At 38.5% G+C, this 21,377-nt stretch overlaps 1 protein-coding gene across 1 annotated transcript in view; it reads right to left on the bottom strand.

Moving 5' to 3' along the window:
- Positions 1 to 18,885, bottom strand: part of LOC126249641 (serine/threonine-protein kinase GL21140-like) — a 223,118-nt gene extending 204,233 nt beyond the window's left edge. The window contains exons 1-2 of the mRNA XM_049951319.1: positions 18,751 to 18,885; positions 18,191 to 18,618 (exon numbers count right to left, since the gene is read on the bottom strand). The gene's annotated coding sequence lies outside the window, so the exon portion shown is untranslated. The remainder of the gene's footprint in view (positions 1 to 18,190; positions 18,619 to 18,750) is intronic.
- Positions 18,886 to 21,377: the final 2,492 nt, after the last annotated feature.

The raw sequence follows: 21,377 nt of genomic DNA, 5'->3' as shown, positions 1-21,377 counted from the left end.
ACAAGGGAGGACCGCCGTATTGTGCACTAAGTACACTGTAACCCCTTCTCATCTACACCTGCCATCCGTTAAGTACTGGACTCCCTGAAACATTCCGCCGTGTCATCGTGCCCCATTGGTCAGAGACAAATAGTATGCAAAATTGAGAATAACCATCCCATGCACTGGCTGCAGCTAACACCACAAAACAAATGGCTGCATCCCAAGTGGCCAAGTGGTCCCATGACCAGGACGCATGGGCTGCTGATGAATAGCATAGCATTGTGTTCAATGATGAACCACAGTTCTGCACTACCCTGAATGACCATAGTTTTGTGAGTATGATGGCAACCTGTGTTCCCTTTGTTCCAATGTTCTGGAAAGCCCAGTAGTGTTTCTCCTAGTTTCATGGTAAGGGGAACCACTGGGTATAACTTCAAGCCATGGCTGGTTGTGGTTGAGGGAATTCCAATGGCATGACAGTACATCACTGACATCCTGCATCGTCATCCATTACCTCTCATGTGACAGTATCATGTTGCTGTTTTTCAACATGACAATGCTCATTGATTCTTACACCATCTCTTGGTCAAGAATTATATGTAGAACCATGTGACTCAGGTAGAAGAGATTTTGGCATAGTAGCTTCCAATTACCTAGAGTAGAATAACACCTTATGCTCAGACTGAAAATGATTGCAAGATTCACAATTTCCAGAACTGACACATGGCAACTGTTGATTTATTATAAAACTGTGATATTACTGATTATAGCAACACTATAGTAACTAACAGGGCACGTGATGTCCTTTTATAGTTCCCAGCAACTGATTGGAATAATTATACTTTGTAAGAGATGGATGTGAAAAGAGATCTTGACAGTTTAATTCCTGCAGCAGTACAATATAAGTGGTATCACCCAAAATTGGCAACATTTATAGTATATTATTATGGAGTAATAGAACCAGCATCATGAAAGTGTATTCAAATCTTTAGTCCTGAGGACTGGATTCACGTGGCCAAGAAAGCCTTTCATGGTTGTCAAAGTAACACCATCTGAAATTTCACCCAACTAAAAAAATTGAAGACATTATAGTGCCCCCCCCCCCACACACACACACAAAATAATAATAATAATAATAATAATAATAATAATAGAGAAGAAGAATGGTGAACGCCATCCATCATGATGTTAAAGATGAAGTACACAAGGTTTGCACAGGAGGTGTCTTTCACACTACAGTTAAAAAAAAAAAAATTAAAAAAAACCTTTAGTACAGATATTGACATCTCAAAAGCAATTATGTCTATGAAAAATTTCTAAATCTGTTAAGAAGCAAGACTCAATGTACAAAACTCCAAGAAAGGTCACACCGAGGCAAATAAAAATAATACACTCTCACATTTACCATTTATTCCTTCAAACACACACACACACCTATTTCAAAAGCCTACATACAGAAACTGTCAGTAGGTCACAAACATACCGAGTGATCAAAAAGTCAGAATAAATTTGAATAATGAATAAATTATGGAATAATGTAGATAGAGAGGTACAAATTGACACACATGCTTGTAATGACATGGGGTTTTATTAGAACCAAAAAAATTCAAAAGTTCACAAAATGTCCGACAGATGGCGCTTCATCTGATCAGAATAGCAATAATTAGCATAACAAAGTAAGACAAAGCAAAGGTGATGCTTTTTTTTTTACAGGAAATGCTCAATATGTCTACCATCATTCCTCAACAATAGCTGCATTCGAGGAATAATGTTGCGAACAGCACTGTAAAGCATGTCCGGAGTTATGGTGAGGCATTGGCGTCAGATGATGTCTTTCAGCATCCCTAGAGATGTCAGTCAACCACGATACACTTGAGACTTCAGGTAACCCCAAAGCCAATAAACGCACGGACTGAGGTCTGGGGACCTGGGAGGCCAAGCATGACGAAAGTGGCGGGTGAGCACACGATCTTCACCAAATGACGCGCGTAAGAGATCTTTCGAGCATCTAGCAATTTTTTTGGTTCTAAGAAAACCCCATGTCATTCCGAGCATGTGTGCCAATTTTTACCTCTCTATCTACATTATTCCGTGGTTTATTAAGTTTCCAATTTAAACTGACTTTTTGATCACCCAGTACTTGAATGAAGAAATCGCAGAATCACATAATGATGTATCTCTCTTTGATGAGACCATTTAAAGCTTAATTTTGCATTATTTAGACTATTTTAAGATACAGCTGTTAAATAAGAAAAAATGTTTCCACTTTCACAGTGTCCTATTCATTTGATTGACGTTGTGTGAAAAGTATTTCAGGGCCAACGTGGATCACGTCCAGTTAATTCTGGTTTACAGTTGAATTGGCACTTAATAGTAGTTTTTGAAGATTCAAATTATGACACACATTTAAGTTAGTCTTCATATTTCGACAACAAAAAGGAAATTATATTCTACATCACTGTAGTATTCAGCTTGTGTCAATGAGCTGTAAACTTGGCACCAAACTATAATTTATGGACTCGATCCACTTTAGTTCTGAGTGCCTCACTATAAATGCCTAGAACAAGAAACTATGTCATATACTTTTATGAAAGCAGGTCACACTGTCTACAACTGTAGCAGAAATATTTCGCAAAACTACCATCAGATATATTTTGGATATTCATCTGTTGTAAAATCTTCAAATGTGTTCTGAGCTCGAACATAATGAGGTATCTCAACCATAACAATCTCTTTAATGCCAACCAGCATAGATTCCAACATCATCTCACATGGCATTTTCAAACCATGGAATGAAGGCATTAAGATAGAGGCAGAATTTCTAAATTCCTTGAAGTATTTGACTCAGTGATACACTGATAATCAACGAAATATCATGATGTGGTTTAGACACAAAATTTGAAATTGGATTCATCTACAATGAAGAGTCACTGGCAGATGTAAAAGTAATTTTAGACAAGCTTCATGAAAGTGTACTGTGATGGTTGCTGTTCATGTTGTATATTAATGACCTACCAGATAACATTAATGGTGGCCTCACACTCTTTTTCAGATATATATAATGAAGTAATGTCCGGGAAAAAGCTGCACATATATACAGTTAGATGTTGGTAAGTTTTCAAAGTGGTACACAAATTGAGAACTTCCTTTAAATGTTCAGGAATGTGAAATTGTATACTTCACAATTTTTGCCCCTCTCCTCCTTCGATGATTTCAATATCAGTGGGGGCTTGTCTGCCCTAGTTTCAGGGGCAAATGAAGAACGTGAAGCAATATGAGCAGCAACCTGCAGCTTCATCAGCCACTGGCTGGTATCTGGTTGCAGATTAGCAGGATCCTGGGAGGGAAATGTTCCGAAGGACCCCTTCCTGGTGAGAGACGGCTGAGGTGGTGTTGCTTCTCTATCTGGGGGTTGGTTGGTTGGTTGGTTTGTGGGATTAAAGGGACCAGACTGCTACGGTCATCGGTCCCTTCTGGGGGTTGGGAAGGGAAGGGGTTGGGGGGGGGGGGGGATGACAATAGTAGGAAGAGGGCCCTCAAACACCAGGAGAGTGGGTGTAGACAAATGGCCCCAAGGGCTTGGCATAGAAGGCATGAAGGGCCACAGTACTGTCACAAAAGAGGATGTCTGTCACGATGCAAACAATCATATTTCTTCTTGGCCTCCAGATATGCGAGTTGGTCAGGAGTCTTGTATTCTTGGATTTTCTTTTCTCTTTGGAAGATGGTGCAGTCCAGTAAACAGGAGGAATGGCACTCTCTGCAGTTAACACAGTTGTTTGTGTGTGTGTGTGTGTGTGTGTGTGTGTGTGTGTGTGTGTGTGTGTTTTTCTAATGCAACTGATGTCCACAATCCCTAGAGATGGGGCTGGGGTTACAATGCAAAAACATGAGGCTGAATCTCAAGACGTTTGAAGCATCACGTGGAATGGGGAATATATGGTTTTGCACCATATCTATACACCATCACATTGATTTTTTCAGGCAATGAATTGTCTTGAAAGGCCAACATGAAGAAATCAGTATAAACCTTATTGTTCTTTGGTACCAGTTGGGTATGATGGACAAAATGCACATGTCGCTCCACCACAATGACACAGAGCTCCTCATTGGCCTGCAGAAGGAGGCTGAGGTGGAAGATGATATGCTGTACCATAATGAAAGTTTCACTCTGCAGTGGAGTGTGGGCTGTTATGAAATTTCCTGGAAGATTAAAACTGTGTGTCAGGCCAAGACTAACTCGAGTCCCAAGTTTGAGTCTTAGTCTGACACACAGTTTTAATCTGCCAGCAAGTTTCATCCTGTACCATATTGAGACTGTTATGAGGTATGATATTTATAGGGATGTCACCCCTGAAACTACCACAACCAGAAAGAAATTCAATGGTCCTTGCAAAAGAAGACATCCTGAAGAAGTAGTTTTGGAATTTGTCTGTGAGAGGAAGAAGAATGGGCAACTTGTGCCTAGTGACACCGAAAGAAACAAAGCAAAAGAGGTTGCTATAGTTCTTAATATACCAAGGCAAGAGCTTAAGGCCAGTCATGGATGGGTTGATTGCCACAAGATTCCACACAATTTTGGGAAAAAAAGCTTCAAGAATTTCAGCAGTATGTCACCACACTTTGGAAAGAGAAGAATTTTTTAATGACCCAAACAGGCAATGCTGATGAGACATCAGTTTGGTTTCAAAACCATCAAAATACCTGGGTTTTAAAAGCAGCTCATAAGTGTATGATGATAATCAAAGTAGATGGATGTAATTTCCCTTGTTTTCAAGTGGAAAACAAGCCCCAAGACCCCTAAGAAATGGAAAGCTGTTCCATAATGGCGATACTGTTCAATATCAAGATAAGGGATGGGTACCTAAAACTGTAATGCTTGAATGGTTCCAAAAAGTAGGGAAACTGTCCTAGTGGCCTTTGCCAACTTTGTCTTGATGTATTTCATGGTCATCTCACTGACGACTTCAAAAGAAGATCCACAGCTTAGCCAATTACCTTCTCATTATTAATAGAGGAATGACTTCTGTGTTACAACACCTTTATGTTAGTATAAACGGACCTTTCAAAGGTTATGCCCAGGAAAAGTAAAAAACATGGTTTTGTGAACCAAACTGTGAACTAACTCCGACAGGAGAAATTAATTTGTTGCACCTCACATTATTGCACACTGGGTTTTAGATTGCCTGGAAAAGCATTGAAGCAGAAAATGATGATAAAATCATTCAAGAAATGCTGTATTTCAATTACTCTGAAGATGATGTGCTCAGGAATGATGTGAAGGATGATGGGGAAAGAGCACATGAATCTGTGTGTGATGCAGACTCCTCCGAGGATTCCAGTAATGATGACATTAGTGAATAATGACGACCAATGCCTGTAATTTATGGTACGTTTGTTTGCTAGTCATGTAGGTAATCAAGTTAGGAATTCTTTTTTAATAATGACTGTATCACTTAACAATAATTGTTATTTTGATAGTTCCTGTTGCGTAAAGTAAATTTGACCTAGCAGTGATGCACCAACAAATTTTCTTATGATTTTAATTTTTAAAATTTAAGTATACAACACATTTAATGGCGTATTAGATCCACATAAATATGGTATATACACCATGAACCACAGACATTGTCGAGGTGGGTTGGCTCGCATGTCTCCACGATAACAAATAGTCCAACCGTGAGTACATCCACAACAGAGGGGTATCTGTGGAGGGTTCAGACAAACATGTGGTTTCTGAAGAGTGACAAGCAGCCTTGTCAGTAGTTGCAGGGGAAACAGTCTGGATGATTTACTGATCTGGTCTTGTAACATCAGCCAACATGGCCTTACTGTGCTGGTATTATGAATAGCTGAAGCCAAAGGGAAACTACAGCTGTTACTTTTTCCAAGGACATGCAGCTCTACAGTATGGTTAAATGATAATGGCATCCTCTTGCATGAAATATTCCACAGGTAAAACAGTTCCCCCATTCAAACTCTGGGTGAGGACTACACATGAGGATATCATCAGGAGAAACAAAACTAGCATTCTACAAATTGTAGCATGGAATGTTACAGCCCTTAATTGAGTACACAGGATGGAATTTTTAAATGGAAATGGGCAGTTTGAAGACAGATATAGTGGGGATTAGTGATGTTTGGTGGCATGATGAACAGCGCTTATGGTCAGATTAGTACAGGGTTATAGATACAAAATCAAATAGAAGTAATGCAGGAATAGGTCTAATAATGAATAAGAAAACAGCAATGCAGGTAAGCTACTATAAACAGCATAGTAAACACACTATTGTAACCAAGATAGACATGAAGCCCACATCTGCCACAGCAGTGTAAGTTCACATGCCCACTAGCTCTGCAGATGAAGAGATTGAGGAAACGTATGCTGAGGTAAAAGAAATTATTCAGATAGCTGAGGGAAATGAAAATTTAATTGTGATGGGGACTGGAATTCGATAGTACAAAGGGTGGGGGGGGGGGGGGGATGAAAAAGAAGGTACCTGGTAGAATGTTGTACAGAGCATGATTTAATTATCACTCACATTAGGTTTAAAAATCATGAAAGAAGGCTGTATACATGGAAGAAACCTGGATACAACAGAAGGTTCCAGATTGATTATATATGGGTAAGACAGAGATTTTGGAACCAGATTTTAAATTGAAAGACATTTCCAGGGCAGATGTGGACTCTGATCATAATTTACTAGTTATGAACTGTTGATTAAAACTGAAGAATATGCAAAAAGGTAGGAAATTAAGGAGATGGGACCTGGATTAAAAAAACAAGGGTTGTTGAGAGTTTCAGAGGGATCAGTAGGCAATGATTGACTGAAACAAACAGAGGAAAGGAATACTGTAGAAGATGAATGGGTAGCTTTGAGAGATGAAGTACTGAAGGCAGCAGAGTATCAAACAGGTTAACCACAACCTAGTAGAAATCCTTAGATATCACAGGAGGAATTGAATTTAATTGATGAAAGGAGAAAATATAAAAATGTAGCAACTGAACCAGTCAAAATGGAATATGAACATCTTAAATACAAAATTAACAGAAACTACAAAATGGCTAAGCAGTAATGGTTAGATAACAAATTTAAGGATTTAGAAGCATATTACATTAAAGGGAAGATATATACCAACTACAGGAAAATTAAAGAGACCGTTGGAGAAAAGAAAAGTAGCTGTATGAATATCAAGAGCTCAGACAGAAAAGCAAAGCTGTGATGTGGAAGGAATATATTAGAGGGTTATACAAAGGAAGTCAGCTTTAACACAATATTATAAAAAGAGGACTTAGATGTAGATGAGATGGGCAATATAATAATGCCAGAATAATTTGGCAGGACACTGAAAGGCTAGGCTAGGCTAGGCTAGGCTAGGCTAGGCTAGGCTAGGCTAGGCTAGGCTAGGCTAGGCTAGGCTAGGCTAGGCTAGGCTAGGCTAGGCTAGGCTAGGCTAGGCTAGACTGTGTGGAAAAAAAAAGGGATCCTGGAGTACACGAAACTCCTTTAGAACTGTTGACATCCTTGGGAGAGCCAGCCATGACTGAACTCTTCTACATGTTGTGCAAGATATACAAAACACGGGAAATATCCCCAGATTTCAAGAAGACTGTAACAACTCCAATTCCAAAGAAATCAGATGCTGGCAGGTGTGAATATTACCAAACTATTATTTTAATAAGTCATGGTTGCAAAATACTGACAACTTATTTACAGAAGAATGGAAAAACTGGTAGAAGCTTACTCTGAGGTAGGTCAGTTTAGGTTGCACAGAAATGTTGGAACATGCGAGGCAATACTGACCCTATGACTTACCTTAGAAGACAGATTAAGGAAAGGCAGACCTATGTTGAGGCATTTGTTGATTTGGAGAAAGCTTGTGACTACATTTAGTGGAATACACTGTTTCTATTTCTGAAGGTAGCAGGGTAAAATACAGGGACTGGACATTTATTTACAACTTGCGCAGGCACCAGATGACAGTTATCAGAATTGAAGGGAATGAAAGGGAAGCAGTAGTTGAGAATGGAGTGAAGCAGGGTTGCAGTCCACCCCTGATGTTATACAGTCTATACATTGAGCAAGCTGTGATGTATGGCAAAGAGAATTTTGGAAACGGATTTGAAGTTCAGGGCGAAGAAACAAAACCTCTGGTGTTTACCAATGACATAGTAATTCTGTCTGAGAGAGCAAAGGACTTGGAAGTACAGCTGAACAGAATGGACAGTGTCTCAAAAAGAGGATTTAAGTTGAACATTAACAAAACGGAAACAAGGATAATGGAATATAGTCTAATTAAATCAGGCAATGCTAATGAAATTAGTTTAGGAAATGAGACACTAATAGTAGTACATGAGTTTTGCTTTTTGGGCCAGTACTTACAACTGCCAAAGTAGAATGGATAAAAAATGTAAAATGGCAATGGCAAGAAACACATTTCTGAAGAAGAGAAGTTAGTTAACATCATCAAATATAAATTTAAGATGTACAGTTACAATATACTATTGGGAATGACCAGAAACTTAAGATTTGATAATTCTTTATTTAAATTTTCATCACATTTGTGTGTAATTTATGCTGGTGGCTAATTTTACTCATAGCTGTTCATTTTCAAACCAGACCTGCACTGAAAGTGCTTATCAAAGCAAAATTCCACATACATACATGGGTAATGTCCACACAACACAGTCATACAACAGAACTGGAGTGATTTTATTACATGTGTGATACATTCAACAAATGAAACTGAACTGAATGCATATACAGGGTTATTACAAATGATTGAAGCGATTTCACAGCCCTACAATAACTTTATTATTTGAGATATTTTCACAATGCTTTGCACACACATACAAAAACTCAAAAAGTTTTTTTAGGCATTCAAAAATGTTCGATATGTGCCCCTTTAGTGATTCGGCAGACATCAAGCCGATAATCAAGTTGCTCCCACACACGGCGCAGCATGTCCCCATCAATGAGTTCGAAAGCATCGTTGATGCGAGCTCGCAGTTCTGGCACGTTTCTTGGTAGAGGAGGTTTAAACACTGAATCTTTCACATAACCCCACAGGAAGAAATCACATGGGGTTAAGTCGGGAGAGCGTGGAGGCCATGACATGAATTGCTGATCATGATCTCCACCACGACCGATCCATCGGTTTTCCAATCTCCTGTTTAAGAAATGCCGAACATCATGATGGAAGTGCGGTGGAGCACCGTCCTGTTGAAAGATGAAGTCGGCGCTGTCGGTCTCCAGTTGTGGCATGAGCCAATTTTCCAGCATGTCCAGATACACATGTCCTGTAACGTTTTTTTCGCAGAAAACCGAGAGATTGCACAAAACACGTTAACTTTTGGTGAATTGCGAATTTGCTGCACGAATGCGTGAGGATTCTCTACCGCCCAGATTCGCACATTGTGTCTGTTCACTTCACCATTTAGAAAAAATGTTGCTTCATCACTGAAAACAAGTTTCGCACTGAACGCATCCTCTTCCATGAGCTGTTGCAACCGCGCCGAAAATTCAAAGCATTTGACTTTGTCATCGGGTGTCAGGGCTTGTAGCAATTGTAAACGGTAAGGCTTCTGCTTTAGCCTTTTCCGTAAGATTTTCCAAACCGTCGGCTGTGGTACGTTTAGCTCCCTGCTTTCTTTATTCGTCGACTTCCGCGGGCTACGCGTGAAACTTGCCCGCACGCGTTCAACCGTTTCTTTGCTCACTGCAGGCTGACCCGTTGATTTCCCCTTACAGAGGCATCCAGAAGCTTTAAACTGCGCATACCATTGCCGAATGGAGTTAGCAGTTGGTGGATCTTTGTTGAACTTCATCCTGAAGTGTCGTTGCACTGTTATGACTGACTGATGTAAGTGCATTTCAAGCACGACATACGCTTTCTCGGCTCCTGTCGCCATTTTGTCTCACTGCGCTCTCGAGCGCTCTGGCGGCAGAAACCTGAAAAGCGGCTTCAGCCGAACAAAACTTTATGAGTTTTTCTACGTATCTGTAGTGTGTCGTGACCATATGTCAATGAATGGAGCTACAGTGAATTTATGAAATCGCTTCAATCATTTGTAATAGCCCTGTACTACAACGGTATAGTAACTTGTCACCAGTATACGTTACACACACCTATGAAAAATTTTAATCAAGAATTATAAATTTAAGTGTTAGATAGCATTTCCTGAAGGCATTTGGATTGAGTGTAGCCTCGTCTGGAGATGAAATGTGGACAATAAGCATTTCAGATACAATGAGAATAGAAGCTTTTGAAATGTGACACTACAGAAGAATGCTGACGTTTAGATGGGTAGATCATGTAACATGCAGAGGTACTTAATAGAACTGGAGAGAAAAGAAGTTTGTGGCATAACTTGACTAAAAGTAGGGATCAGTTGATAGGACACATTCCGAGAAACCATGGAATCGTCAATTTAGTATTGGAAAGAAGTGTGGGGGATAATAATTTCAGAGACTAAGAGACAAGTGCAATAAGCTGCAGAGTGAAAAATCTCATTCTGGAAACATCCCCTAGGCTGTGGCTATGCCACGTCTCCGCAATATCCTTTCTTCCAGGAGTGCTAGTTCTGCAAGGTTCGCAGGAGAGCTTCTGTAAGGTTTGGAAAGTAGGAGACAAGGTGCTGGCAGAAGTAAAGCCGTGAGGACGGGGCGTGAGTCATGCTTGGGTAGCTCAGATGGTAGAGCACTTGCCCGCGAACGGTAAAGGTCCCGCGTTCAAGTCTCGGTCCAGCACACAGTTTTAATCTTCCAGGAAGCTGCAGTAAGCTCATTCAAATAGATGTGGATTGCAGTAATTATTTGGAGATGAAGGGGCTTAACAGGATAGAGTAGCATGGAGAGCTGCATCAAACCAGCATATGGACTTAAAACAACAACATATGTATATAACATTTACTAAAATACTGTAACATTTCTCTAGTACAAAATACATACCCGATTTCATCTTGTGTCTCTTAGGAAAGGTGTGTTAAATATGGAGGAAATACTAATAACAATGAATCTCAGTGTCTAACTACAGATCAGTCCATCACTGCAATCCAGGCTGCATATTCACGTTAATTGTTTCCATCAACGCACAACCACATTATCTCCTTCAAACCTAACTTAACAGATTTTAGGCCCTGCAAAGATAATCGACTGGAGGATTCTAGGCAGTACAACATATTTATTAATGCCAAAAAACCTTATTTAAAGAGGCAATATCAGTGGAGATTCATAACAGTAAACAGTCTGGGTAAAGACCAGCATCCTTCTCTAGATTGTCGCACAGATGACAAAATGGTAGATATCAAAATCGACGACAGAGGGATAGGGAAACAATTAAAATCGCTCAAAAGAGGAAAGGCCGCTGGACCTGATGGGATACCAGTTCGATTTTATACAGAGTATGCGAAGGAACTTGCCCCCCTTCTTGCAGCGGTGTACCGTACTCTGTAGGAATCAGCATGGGTTTCGAAAATGACGATCGTATGAAACCCAGATCGCACTATTCGTCCACGAGACTCAGAGGGCCATAGACACGGGTTCCCAGTTAGATGCCGTGTTTCTTGACTTATGCAAGGCATTCAATACAGTTCCACACAGTCGTTTAATGAACAAAGTAAGAGCATTTGGACTATCAGACCAATTGTGTGATTGGATTGAAGAGTTCCTAGATAACAGAACGCAGCATGTCATTCTCAATGGAGAGAAGTCTTCCAAAGTAAGAGTGATTTCAGGTGTGCTGCAGGGGAGTGTCGTAGGACCGTTGCTATTCACAATATACATAAATGACCTTGTGGATGACATCGTAAGTTCACTGAGGCTTTTTGTGGATGATGCTGTGGTATATCGAGAGGTTGTAACAATGGAAAATTGTACTGAAATGCAAGAGGATCTGCAGCGAATTGACGCATGGTGCAGGAAATGGCAGTTGCACTCAATGAAGACAAGTGTAATGTGCTGCGAATACATAGAAAGAAAGATCCCTTATCATTTAGCTACAATATAGCAGGTCAGCAACTGGAAGCAGTTAATTCCATAAATTATCTGGGAGTACGCATTAGGAGTGATTTAAAATGGAATGATCATATAAAGCTGATCGTCAGTAAAGCAGATGCCAGACAGATTCACTGGAAGAATCCTAAGGAAATGCAATCCGAAAACAAAGGAAGTAGGTTACAGCACGCTTGTTCGCCCACTGCTTGAATACCGCTCAGCAGTGTGGGATCCGTACCAGATGGGGTTGATAGAAGAGATAGAGAAGATCCAACGGAGAGCAGCACGCTTCATTACAGGATCATTTAGTAATCGCGAAAGCGTTACGGAGATGATAGATAAACTCCAGTGGAAGACTCTGCAGGAGAGATGCTCAGTAGCTCGGTATGGACTTTTGTTGAAGTTTCGAGAACATACCTTCACCGAGGAGTCAAGCAGTACATTGCTCCCTCCTACGTATATCTCGCGAAGAGACCACGAGGATAAAATCAGAGATATTAGAGCCCACACAGAGGCATACCGACAATCCTTCTTTCCACGAACAATATGCGACTGGAATAGAAGGGAGAACCGATAGAGGTACTCAATGTACCCTCCGCTACACACCGTCAGGTGGCTTGCGGAGTATGGATGTAGATGTAAATATACACAGTATAACCAAGTGCAAATGTCTGTTGTTCACGAATATCCGCATCTATACTCCGCACACATCACTTAAGTGCATGGCAGAAGATACCACTTTACCACATATCAGGCATTTTTATCCGTTTCATTCACATATGGACCACAGGTAGAATGATTGCTTAAACGCCTTTGTGTCTGCTGTAAGCAGTCTAATTTTATTTTTGCTGTCTGTATGGGAGCAATATCTAAGGACTGTTCCTAGATTGGTTCTTCAAACTTGGTAAGCAGGATTTTGTGGGATATTTGATTTTTATCTGCCAGTAAACCAATAAGTCACAAGTCAGTTACATCACTCAAATACCTCTGTGTGACAGCTAAGAGCAACATAAAATATAATTTTATAGTGGGAAATACAAATGACAGTTCAGTTCACTGGGTAAAATCTGTGAAGAGGTGCAGTCCTATATTAACAGCAGCAGCTTACAATACTCACACTAATAACTGTCAACTATTGTTCGGCTCTCTGAATTTTACTGGCCCATAACCGCTGAACTTATATTTAAAAAAGCTCAAACAACTACATGATCTGTAACATTTTCCTTTGGAGGTTATAATACAGTCATAAGTATACACCACAGATTCCAGTGAGACATACATGCAAGAAAGTAGTAGTGAATCACATCTTTTTAAAATCCAAAACTGATCTGCACAAGTCATTTTTCCACTACAAACCATCTCCAAATAGAATAGAACACCATCATTTTCACTTTCAACAGTTACTGTTTTATTGTTCTCTTGCAGTTCCAGCTTTTGAGTGATGACACAATAGAACAGTTACAGCTACAAGCAAAAATAACATCATTTAAAGGATTTGTAGAGGCTGTGGACCCATATTATAAGAAGAAGGTTACCAGCTTGAAGCTGAATTACAATCTTTGAGCAGCACAGTAGTATGCATTACAGAGCACTGGTTACAGATGATTAACTGCAGCATACACTGCTAACATCATATGAATTTTCCAGTCACTACTATAGGTGAACTTTAAAAATTGGGGGATTACGTATCTGTATCAAGGGTGGCACACATTTTAAAATTAGAGAAGTCTGATAACAACTGGCATAGATAAACATTTTGAATTGGCAGCCATTAAAGAAACGAAGCTAGATGTATATAAGCAATTAATCATTCTGTGTGTGTGTGTGTGTGTGTGTCTCACATAACAGTAATGTGGACACTTGCTTCAACAAATTAAGTCCTGAAAAGTGTCTCATCCCCAAAAAGACTAACATAATAATATATGGAGATGTGAATATTAATGCAGGTGTTGGGGGTTCAGTTAGTGATAACTTCCCAAACCTTTTGAGCACTTTTGTCATTGCACAAATGGTAAACACTGCTAAATGGATTTTTTTTTTAAAAAAAAAAAAGGCTTAAATTTTAGAAAATGTACTTAGGGAAGTTGACAGGGAAAATTGCAGGCTATTTATATGAGATCTTGGCATTTTGAATCAGTACTGTCTGATAATAAAGCTGAAGACAGGTTCAGTGAGACCTGCAACTCTTAACAGGCATTGGCAAATCAACCATGTGCATACAGAAGGCAATGTCAATGCTAAGTCCTCTAAATTCTGCAAATTGATTAAATTAATTTTTGAGGAGACATTTCCAAAAGTAACCATTTCTAATGCAGCAAAGGAAAATAGATAGGCAATTGTGGGTATTCGAAAGTCCTCAATGACAAATTCCTCAAATCTTTGCAAAAGCACTGCACTAATCCACAGTTTCTTGAGTACAATCACAAGTAAAATAAAAACATATGAGTTCTGCTTGCAAAAAATCATTCGATGTCAAAATGATACATAATGCAGAAAATACAAGAAAAGAGGTGGGGTTTGTTATAAAACAAGAAACGGGGAAAGGCACAGAAGTATAACAACATACAAATAAAAGTCTTCAGGAATTCATAAAAGTTTTTAATGATTACTTCTCTGGTACTATAAATAAGCTGCAGCAAAATCTGCCTAAAACCCATGTAGCACCCACAATGATTTACACAAGAAGGACACTAATGCTGCTTCTCACAGCTGAGCTTGAAGTTAGGAAAACAGTACAGCAATCCCAAAACAAGACATCAGAAAGCATAGATGAGGTTCCTGCCTCAGTTCTGAAGGTGTGCATTCAACGCCTATAAACAAACAAGTCCTTTACTTCAAGTGTTTTACCAGAGTACCTAAAGCATGCACAAGATGTGCCCTTACGAAAGAAGGATAATGCAGAAAAAATTAAAGATTACGAGCCACTTTCACTGTAGTCCTCATTCTCAAAAAGTAACTGAAGCAATCATGAAAGAGAGACTGATAAGTTACGTGAATAAATACAACCTCTTTAATGAAGCACAATTTGGTTTCAGAAGTGGAAAATGGCAATATTGGCAGTTTCTTAAACTTGACCAAGGCATAAAACACTAATGGGCAAGTTAGAAGTGCCAGGTATAAGAGGAACAGCAAGTGAGTGCTTTCAGTCTTACTTGGAAAACAGGGTGTGAAAGGTGGAGACTGCTCACAAACCTGTTGATAGTAAATTTTTAGTAAAACAACTGTCTAACAAGAAAAACAAACATAGTTGTTTCTCAGGGTAGTGTATTGGGTCCAGTTCTGTTCTTAACATATAAGTGTATAAATGACTTCCCAGATGGTGTAAGAAACGGAGAGAAAGTTCTCGTCGCCAATGACAGCAACGTCATAGTCACCAATGAGACATCAAAACTCCTATTAGGAGGGGAAAAAAAAAAAAAAGAAGCACATCTCAAGAATGTTTGCAATTGGCAGCATGTAGTAAATTAACACCAAACATGAAGAAAATGAACAGTATGAGCTACAGCATAAAGAGAGGAAGCATCCCCATCACTTTATACATAGATGATAAATTTATGGACTGTGTAACAAAAACTAAGTTTTCAGGTATGAACATTGATTGTCAGCTAACATGAATGAACATAAAAACATACTGGGAAAAATAATGTCACCAGCACGTAATGCTCTTAGGGAGTTATCATCAGTCTGTAATAGCTACGGTCTTGTGGCAACATACTATGCCTACATACACTCAGTTCTTAACTATGGGTTTCTTTTCTGGGACTCAAAGGCACAAAATATGGACACAGTTTCTAAACTGCAGAAAAAGGTCATAATAATAGCTGGAAACAGTAGTCAGGCTCATTGTCAAGAGCTATTTAAAAAGATGAGCATCCTTACTTAACCAAGTGAGTACATCTTCCCATCTGCGGAGCATATCAGGGAAAACATTATTAAATACTGCACTAATAATCCTATGCATAACTATGTCACAAAGGCCAGTTTGGACTTACATTTGCCCAGGGGAAAAAAAAAAAACCTCTCAGAACAGCATTTTATAACAGGGGATAAAACCGAATAATAAACAACCAAATGAAGTGAAAAAAGATTACTAAAATACATCTGTTTAAAAAGGCAGCTACAACATTCTTCACAAGGAATGCATATTGCACAATTATTAAAGATTATTTAGAGGACTCAGTAGTGGATATAAATGAAAGGGGATAGCTACAGCACCTTGTCACCTTTCAGGGCATGATTATGGTTTACTGCTTTCACAAGGGAATCTTGTCAAAATTTGAAATATATTATAGTCGTCTCTGTTAACTCAGTTTCCAAGTGGAGAGAATGGAGTTGATTCAAGGGCACTACAGTTGTGTTGTTTGTCATCATCGGTGGGTGTCCTCCAAGTGTGTGTGGCAATGAAGATCGAAATTATGCTTTTGCTTTGATTTTTCTCACGAGGCCCATGGGCCTTCCAAAAATAATTTTACAATTGCTGACTACCTGTCCTACTGTCCTATCTCCCCCCCCCCCTTTTCATCATAAAGCAAGTTAGGTATATTGTGTGTTGTATAATTTTGTCTACTGATTTGCGTTGTGCTACTCTCGCAAATTCTGTATCACTGAGAGATGGTTCTTGGAGGACTAAAGAGGAATAAATACGTTTCGACGACAGAGAGCTTATTACAGCTATCGGAGTGGGTTCCACATCCAACTTGTTGGGCAGATTCTGAACAGTGCACAAAATTTTCCAAACTTAAATGTTTTCTGCCTACAAACAAATGACAGCCATCAACCCTGTCAGTTGCAAACAGCAGCAAAATCTTCTGATCCCATGAAATAATAAATGTGCCTGTTATGTCTGTTGTTAAAGAGGGTCAATATACTCCAAGGGTAAGAGTCCCAGCAGCAAAGTTTCCACATACATGTTAATTTAATTATGCACAAAACAGGAAAATAATTGTTTTCACGGCTGACAATTACTGTCTGGGGAGACAAATGTGCTTCTATAAAGTGGCTAGTCTTGTGGTAGAAGGCATTACAGCCAGATATTGAAATTTTGTAGGTTAAGTAACTGTGAATGAAGAGCTATGTAATCTCATCCTCTAACCAAGTCGTAACTGACGACTGCAAACCTTTCTACATATATGTGACAAGACAACTCACTGTTGTTATTAGCAGTATTTCTTAATCATCATCCTACAATGTTCACATTTCCTTTTGTTTCTTTTTGATGCTCTTACATGCAAATGACTTTTTTCTTAATATGACTACTATTATATTTTCAATATGTACACTTTCACTTAGCCACGAAATTATTCACTGCAAAGTTGTGCCACCCCCTATATACTGCTACACCTTTATAGTTAAGGAATTATTTAGAGGCAATGTAGTGTAACACAATATATCATTCCTATTGAATAATTCACTGCATTTTCCCCAGACAGAATTCTCTGCAACTTTGTGCTCAATTACTTCAAGAAATGCTACCTTAAGCTGTAACGTGTTACAAACTTCAACAGCAAATTGTGTGTTATAGGAGGGGTGCAGGAATCATTTACATATTAGCCTAGAAAGTAATGGTAGCGTCATGTTTGAATTTGTTTATTTGTTTATATTTAAGCTATTGAAGTAGTGCTTACAATAATTGGTATGCAATTCCAAAAAATACTGAACTTGCGTTTCCATATGATATTTTTATATGAAACCCTGGCTTCTTTGAATTCTCTGAAAGGTTTTGCCGTAATTTGGTAACCCAAAATTACTGTATTTTCTCCTAAAATTTGTCGTATATAAAAGATATTCAAGAGAATGGTTTGCGGCAACTCATATAATCTGTTGTTCGTCAAATTTTGGATTCTCTTCGTTCACAAAATTTACTGCCAAGCGAAATTTCAAATGTTGATTTGCCAAACACTTAACATTGATCTCTCTTCCTCTTATACAGCTTTAATGTCAGCATTTAAAAACTTGATACAACAGTAAGAAACAATTACTAATATAGCGATAGCATTTTGTGATCCCCAACATGAAGTGGCTTTTGGTGGAAACTGGAAGTGTTACTATGACATGCTATCCACCCGTCCGCCCCACCCGTCTCTCTACAGACTCCTTACCTACGGCAATGCATTTACTCTCAACATTTCATCTACCACACACAATTTAGTACGGCTAAGTGTCGAGCGAATTTGCTTCCGATTTTGTTATTCCTTGACAGTTATTTGTCTTACCTGAAACGTTGTGTCGAATATGTTGTTTAATTAAATCCGTAGAAGCTAACAGTATACCAAAGACAATTATTGCACCCGCACAAACAGCGATTTTATTTCTGCCATGATTCCTTGTAATAGTAGAAAAAATCACACATTTTTACATTTTACATGCACACTTTACCAAACTTTCTGAATGTAACAATCTCGAATTGCCGCTGTTTCCACTAAGGTTAACAACGACGCCGGCTCTATGCAGCCAAACTGAAAACATATGACAGACGATTTCAACTTACAAACATTCCAAGATATTACTATTGACTCGTGTACACTGTCAATAAATTTATTGTTGCAGTTTTATCTTATTAATAATCCTCAACGTTCAGCCAGAAGTGGTTACAATGCTTATTTCGCTAGTTCAAAACTTCACGAGCCGATTGTTGTAGTACCTGCAAAATAAACAGCAACACAGCTCATGAAAAACACATTGCTTCTACCTCCCAGTCCACAACTGTAACGAAATTGTCTAAATCACTTGGATATATGGCTACTTGATATTAACTTACAAAATCGAGTATTACCTTTTGTAGATGTCTTCTGCACGTATAAATATGAAATTTTCAAAACAACTCAAAGATTATCATTAATCTCCGATTACGCATAAGAGCGTAACTACAAGTTTTTTAACTTTCTCATATGAGGGAGACGTTAAGCGTATGACAGTGTGGTCCAAGATCTACGGCTTGTCAAAAATCATGTACACGTGACATGTCGTATATACGGAAGAATAATTTTACCACCAAGGCAGCAAAAGAACACATTAGGTGAACGTTTGTAACACGCTGGGACCAGTCACGTCATCGTCAAGAAAAGGACCAGTCGAGTTCCCAAAACCATAATACTCATGTAGAAAACAAATCGTTTTAAAGTACCAATCCAGTTCTGAAAACCCGAGTAGTCGTATAAGAAACGGATCCTTTCCTAATTTTTTGTAGGTGAAGCACTTTGTTACATTCCTGTTCAGAGTGGAGCATGCATTTTCTCAAATGGACCTAGATTACTGTAAATGACGTAGCTACTGTCGGCATAAACTACTTTAAGTTGACACTCGACGTGGTGGCTGGCAGGAGCGACCATACAGGGATTTTCCATTTACATCCACCAGATGTCATTCAACTTACATTAATACTGTTAATTTACAACTAGAATAGCTAATGGCTGAAAGACGGCCGTTGATAATATCTTTATAGAAATTTCTAATGAACAAAATTAGACAATGACATTCCATTTGCTAAGTGTTAATACTGGTCAGGATATAAAATATTCTAAATCTGTCTTCAAGAGGTAGTCAGTGGGGCAAAAATTAATTGTTTTAGGAAACTCCTGGAAGACATGAATTGGAGTATTGTATGCAATTCTCATGGCATGAATGAGAAATGCAACACTTTATTAATAAACATCTGTAACTTATTTGAAAACTGTTTTCCCCCGAAACTAAGCCAGACTAGGGCAGTCTATAAATAATCCATGGATTACTCAAGGAATAAAGGTATCCTTTAAAACAAAAAGGAAACTGTATCTATTACTCAGAAACAGCAGTGATGTTGATGTTATACCACATAACAAAACACTGAAAACTATTGATGATACTAATACAGACATCAAAGCAAATGCATTATCTGGGAAGAATAGTTACATCAGATATCAAAATAAAGACAGTGTGTGATATAGTGAAGGAAGAAACTGGTAGATCCAGAGATGAAGAGGAGCACACACCATTAATATTAAATGATACACAGGCAACAGATGTTTGCAGTGTTGCTGAACTTTTTAATAAGCACTTCATAACTTTTTTTGAAAAGGTGATACTGCCTGTGAATATCTCAGACCAGTCGTTGCAAATACCTAAAATAATATGAGTGGGACTCTAACAATACCAGTAGAAGTAATGTCCACCGTAAAATACATAAAATCAAAAAAATTCTAGTGGCTATGGTAATATATCAATAAAGTTGATTAAACAGTGTGCCTCTGAGTTTAGTTACATTTTAAGTTATTTGTGAATCAGTCTTTTATCAGTGAAATATGCTGAAATTAAGCCTTTGTTTAAGAAAAGAGATAAAGAAATGCTGCCAAGTCAAAGGATACAGATATCAAGAAGGCTTTCTACATGTACAAGTGGTTTTTTTTTCAGATGGTACAACCATTGCAATAAATAGTCAGTGAAGTATAGCCTTAGAAAGCTTGGCTAATGAAATTTTCATGGACATCAATAAATGGTTTCTAGCCAAGTCTTGGTCACTAAACCTTGAAAAAACATATTATATGCAGTTCAGTACTTGTAAAAAGTTTCCTGTCAGTGTATGCCTATAATATGATAGAAGAAGTTGACAGTGTTAAATTCTTGGGATTACAGCTTTATAATGAATTTAACTGGGAGTATGTGTTTGTTTGGAGCTTACAGGTGCCCAACACACCTTAACTAGGAAGAGCATGCTACAGAACTGCTGAAGCACCTAAGCAAATATCTGTTTGCTGTGCAAATGTTGTCAGACATAGGTGATATAAAAATAAAAAAAAGCTAATGTACTATGCTTACTTTCATTCTATAATGTCATATGGGATTATTTTCTGATAAAGTTTTCTGAGCCCAAAAACGTGCAATATGAATTATTTGTCATGTGAACTCAAGAATGTTCTGCAGAGGGCTGTTTAAGGAACTGGGAATACTAACTACTGGTTACCAACAAAATTATTCCTTAAAGAAATTTGTAATTAACAATATATCTTTCTTTCAAACCAACAGCTCAGTTCATGGAATCAGTACTTGAAATAAGAATAACTTTCACAAAGATTTAAGGCCACTTACTTTGGTTCAGAAAGAAGTCCACTATTCAGAAATACACATTTTCAGTAACCTGCCAGCAGCCACAAAAAGTTTATTTAATAATAAAGTTTAGTTTGAGAACAATCTAAAGGATTTATTGGTGGCCAATTCCTTCTTCTCCATTGATGAATTTCATAGCAGAACCGACTGATTTGTGTATCATACAATGTAGGCTTTCACAGCCAGTGTTGTCTTCAGTTGAAACTTCCGGGCCTCAGCCCGGAAGTTTCAACTGAATATGATTTGTGAATGTTATTAATAATGTCACATAATGTGAATATTGTGTACTAGCCAACTCCTGCACAAATTTTGTGCACTAAT

Source organism: Schistocerca nitens, chromosome 3 (genome assembly GCF_023898315.1).
Source record: "Schistocerca nitens isolate TAMUIC-IGC-003100 chromosome 3, iqSchNite1.1, whole genome shotgun sequence".
Classification (NCBI taxonomy): Eukaryota; Metazoa; Arthropoda; class Insecta; order Orthoptera; family Acrididae; genus Schistocerca; species Schistocerca nitens.
This window is presented reverse-complemented; position numbering and strand designations above follow the sequence as displayed.